Here is a 5,776-nt window from a genome sequence, read left to right as displayed (position 1 = left end):
AAGGCCGACGACATCAAATTAACTTGTGACATCTGTCTTCAAGGAAAGATGGTAAGATCCCCGTTCTCAAAGAGATCTGAGAGAAAGACAGAACTACTCGAGCTCATACATTCGGACGTATGTGGACCGATGCGCGTGGAATCAAATGGAAAGGCAAGATATTACATTACATTCATAGACGACAGTACAAGATGGTGCGAGATACGTGTCTTAAAATCCAAAGATGAAGCCCTGGAAAAATTCAAAGAGTTTAAAAGCCTAGTTGAAAATCAAACAGGAAGAAAAATTAAATATCTACAGTCCGACAACGGTACGGAATACAAAACTAAAGAATTCGATAATTTCTTAAATGAATACGGCATCGCGAGAAGACTTAGCGTTCCTTACAACCCGGAGCAGAATGGCACCGCGGAAAGGAAGAATAGAACGTTAAACGACATGGCAAGATGTCTTCTAATACATTCTGGACTGCCATCATCTTTTTGGGCGGAAGCAATCTCTACGGCCAATTACATTAGAAATCGATGCCCTACTAGCAGCTTAAATGGAAAAACTCCATACGAAGCCTGGACCGGGAAGAAACCCAACGTAAGTTACTTCAGAGAATTCGGATGCAAGATTTTTTGTCTGAATACGCGACCTGGAAAGGGAAAATTCGATCCGCGAAGTAAGGAAGGTGTATTTCTTGGTTACTCGGAAGCTTCAAAAGGATATCGAGTGTGGATACCCTCCGAAAAGAAGATCGAAATTACACGCGACATCAAATTCTTGAACATGCCTGAGATTGAAACGCAGAACTACGAAAACTTTATCCCGGAAGATTTTAATAAAAACAATAATCATTCGAACAGCAACGATATCATAATCGAATCAACTCCTCTGGAAGACCCCGATGACTCGGAACCTCAAGCTCAAGATCAAGCAGCTCATGAAGACATCACGGAAGAGGAATCGCCACTCAGCACTCCCAGAAGAGCACCCGGACGACCAAGAATCGAACGTACCGGACTCAGGGGGAGACCCAGAAAATTATTCAACTTAAAATATGCAGAAGATATCGAAACGATGACGTCCGAACATGCACTCCTCTCAGAGATACCAATTGGAACGGCACTATCCGATGCCGATGCCAATGAATGGCTTGATGCAATGGCCGCGGAAATGAAATCCATTATTAAAAATAATACCTGGCAAATTGTAGAACGTCCCGAAGATACTGAGGTAATTGGAAGACGCATAGTATTGAGAAACAAACTCAATCCCGATGGAACAATAGAAAGAAGAAAGACTCGAATAGTTGCCAAGGGATTCGCTCAACGCCCGGGAATACATTTTAATCAAACCTTCGCACCAGTAGCGCGCATGAGTTCGATACGACTATTAGTCGCGCTTGCAGTTCACCATGGAATGTCGATCCATCAACTGGATGTAACAACTGCATATTTAAATGGAGAGATTCAAGAATCTATATACATGAAGCCACCTAATCACATCATCGAATCCCTGGAAGTCACTCGAAAAAGAAAAGAAAGGAAGCGAATTATATAAGAAAACAAAGGCGATGTTACGAGAGTTGAACAAGGACAACAAGGTCTGCCTATTGAAGAAATCTTTGTACGGTCTCAGACAGGCCGGAAGAAATTGGTACGCTACGCTTGACAAAGCACTAAGAAAATATGGTGCAACTCCTTCTAATGCTGACCCATGCGTATATCGCATCGGCAAGAGTGAAGACTTAATTCTCATAGCTGTCTACGTCGATGATCTAATGATCGCTTCGAAGAACGTTAAACGAATGGAACAGCTAAAAATAAACCTATCGCAAGAATTTGAAATAAAAGACCTAGGCGATATCAAACATTGTCTAGGCATTGAGTTCAACAGAGAAGGCAACAAAATTGTAATGCATCAAAGAGGATATATTATCGACGTTTTGACTCGATTTGGAATGACGGAATCGAACCCAGTACGTACGCCAATAGACGTCAGCCAAAAGTTAACAAAACCAAACACGACATCAGCAGCCATAATGTCAAAGTTCCCTTATCGAGAATTAGTCGGCGCGCTAATGTATGACCGGATATAGCTTTCGCTATCAGTTGCTTGAGCCAATACAACGATTGCTACGATGAGAGTCACTGGACAGCAGCTAAGCGCGTCTTACGTTACCTTCGTGGAAGCATCGATTTGGAATTGGTGTTTGAACCAACGTCAATTTCTTTGAGATGCTTCGTCGACTCAGACTGGGCAAATTGTCCAGACGACAGACGCTCATACACTGGCTACGCGACCATCCTAAGCAACGCCGCAGTTTCCTGGGAAGCCAAAAAGCAAAGGACTGTCGCATTATCTTCAACCGAAGCGGAATACATGGGACTAGCCGAAGCCACGAAAGAATCCATCTATCTACGGAATTTTCTAGTCGAGCTAGGATTCAATCACTTAGCCGATACAATCATATTCAACGACAACTTAGGAGCGAAGAAACTTGCAGAAAACCCTAGTTTCCATTCCAGAAGCAAACACATTGACGTGAAGCATCATTTCGTCCGTGAAGCCCTAAGCAGCCAACTAATTAAGGTCGAACACGTATCTACCCAGGACATGATATCGGACATCATGACCAAAGGTCTTCCTGGACCTAAGCATCAAAAATGTTCTCATCAACTTGGACTCAAAATAATCAACGGCAAGGGTACAAGGAGACCGCATATTGAGGGGGAGTGTTAGAGATCACAATACACGGTCAATTGTAACTACAATATACACGCTCTTTCACACACCGCGCATCTACACTCTGCTCTCTATATACACGTGTAGAAAGTACTACACTTCCGTTTTACCACTTCACTGTACTGTACTAAGAGTTCAGCTCACGCTTTAAATATACGTAATTTACAGTTGCTTTTACTGATTCCCTTTGTGCCGCCTTCCACCTTAAATAATCTGCGCCTCATCAATATATATATAATTTTAAAAATGTTTTAATTATACCTTTTATATGTCATCGTACTATAGAAAATAATTACATTTTTTGAAGTCATAAACATTTTTAAAAAATCATAAATAAATTCGGTATTCAATTTGTCAAATTATTTTACATTTTCATAAAAAAAAAAAAAAATCGCAAAAGTGTGGTCTACAATTTTCGATAGCAGCGTTATTCCACACGCAATTGCTTGTTGCCAGCGTCTCCAAACTGGCAACGCTGCGTGTCTGTTACCAGCGTCTCGAAAGTGGCAACACTGTTGCCTTTTGCCAGCGTTTCGTTACTGGCACTGGCATCGTCAGTTCATTGTCGTCGATCGTCGAGTCACGTCGGACGTCGGACTTGTAATACAACGATGCCACGACGTAAGTATTATTTTATATAAATTATTTGAAAATAACAAGTTGAGACATAAAAATTAAGGTAACTGTAAGTACAGATTACGCTGCATAAATTATAATGATATGTATAATCTCTCGCTGTTCTCGTTATCATCCTCTTTCTTAGGTTATGAGCACATGCTTGCGACGCTACAGTTTACGTAAATCGTAAGTGTAAGTATCGCACAAGATTTGTCGTATGTCGTAGAAATGTCGACGAGGACGGTAACGACGGCGATATCGTCGTCACAGCCGTTGGACAACAAGAGAGGAAACGTAAGAAATGTAAGTTATTTTATTTGGCTGAAATAAGTGTGCAGATTTAACTTAACTATATACACACATGTAGACATATACTAACATCTACTTTATTATATTATTATTTGCAATTCTCATGTTAATTTAATGCGTTGTTCAATATTTAATATCATTTGCAAATCACACATTAAATTAACATGTGAATTGCAAATAATAATATAATGAACAAGTCATCAGTATATGTGTACATGTGTATATATATATGTTTATATATACATGTGTGTGTGTGTGTGTGTGTGTGTGGCTGCGGCTGCGTTCGGAAACGTCCCCCGAGTACATTCCCTCTCTCTCTATACCACTCCTATACCACTCCTATCTCAGTAATATAGAAACAGAAGGAATGCACTCGGGGGACATTTCCGTACGCAGCCTATGTATGCAAAAATAATTTTTACTAATTTTTTTCATTTTCAGCGCATAAATGAAGCAGTCAGGCGGGCCGTGAACAAGGAACGGCGTAAAAATAGTTTTAGAAATAGAAAACGTTTTTACGCCGTTCCTCCTGTTTACGTATCCACACCGCCTGCAAGTGCGTAGGTCCCCACATCGCCTGCAAGTACGTACATTCCCGCACCGCCTGCTAATGCGTTCGTCCCCGCACCGCCTGCAAACGCGTACGTCCCCGCACCGCCTGCAAACGCGTACATCCCCGTACCGCCTGCAAGTACGTACGTTCCCGCACCGCCTGCAAATGCGTACATCCCCGTACCGCCTGCAAATACGTACGTCCCCGCACCACCTGAAAACGCGTACGTCCCCGCACCGCCTGCTAATGGATTCGTACAATTTGAGTACATGTCCGCACCTGCATACCTGCCTCGGTATTAAAAAAAGGTAAAATATTGAATATTACATGCACGCGCGCGCACTCTCTTTCTCTCTCTCTCTCTCTCTCATATATATATATATGTATATATATATATGTATATTCATATACACTCGGCCAAAAAAAACGGTACATTTGCAAAGTAGTAAAAAATTGCAAAAGTTTAAGAATTTATAACTCAGCAAATAATTATGATATCGAGATGTTTAAAAAACGAAAATGAAGCTTGAAGTCTATAGTTTGAGAAAATTTTAATGCCGATTACGTGGAATGATCAGTTTTGCAATGACAAATGATAGAATGTGAACCTGCAAAACTGATGAGCAGAAGGTCCACTTTCCTGAATTGCACGGCGTAAATCAGTTGACGTAGCTCAATGGGATAAAAAGCACGTGAAAATTTGAACTTTTCTCTTTAAAATGCACTTTGGCGGAACTCGATACGATAATTTTTCGGTTAATTATCGCAATTTGAAAAAAGTCGGTTTTTTAAGGACAAATTGTGATTTAAAATGTGTATCTGCTATCTTTATCAATTCGAACCGTTGCAATTCTATTCAAGAATGTTGCATTGAATGCGGAAATGTCCCGAAGCGAGCAAATTGTGCCGGGCATCTCGCGCAAACAAAGTCCGAGTAGGACATTCGCGGGGTTTTCGCCGGTAAGAGTTCGGCACTACTTCCTCGTGGGTATCCATAAGGATTTCCCCGCGTAAAAAAAAGAAACACGCGCCCATTTTACATTTTCCGGAAAAATGATTATTTCCGCGCAGACAATTTGTGCATAGCTTGCGTTTCCGTATTTCCGCGATTCGTTGAGTCACCGGCAATTTAATAAAGTCCTGACAATAATAAATGAGATGCCCTCCTTGACAATATCCGCACAAAGACAAAGAAGTAGTGGCAACGTGAGTTACCAGTCGTTTTCCGGCGGATTGAGCCACCGAATTTCCGCGATTCAATGATTCCAGCAAATGACATCTATGCTCCAAAAGTTCCACGATTTATTTTTAAACGTGGGCAACTCTGTCCCGGTTAACTATGCTTGCCATTCTCTGACAGTAATTGAATCGAATTTAGACGAAATCAAGTATATCAGCATAGTATCCCAATGTTCGGTAGGACAACGCAGGGCATTCAGCGCTTGTATATGTTTTTAGCATTGTCCGCCACTCTACTCAACTCAATGGCATTCTCCTTCGCGATATTCGGCATCTCGAACAGAGCGCGTAGATGCGTTTGCACTATAGCGCGCTTATTATCGT

The sequence above is a fragment of the Prenolepis imparis genome, unplaced genomic scaffold (assembly GCF_030444845.1).
Source record: "Prenolepis imparis isolate NDT839.2.m4 unplaced genomic scaffold, iyPreImpa1.0 SCAF_75, whole genome shotgun sequence".
NCBI lineage: Eukaryota > Metazoa > Arthropoda > Insecta > Hymenoptera > Formicidae > Prenolepis > Prenolepis imparis.
Note: the sequence above shows the minus strand (reverse complement) of the source record.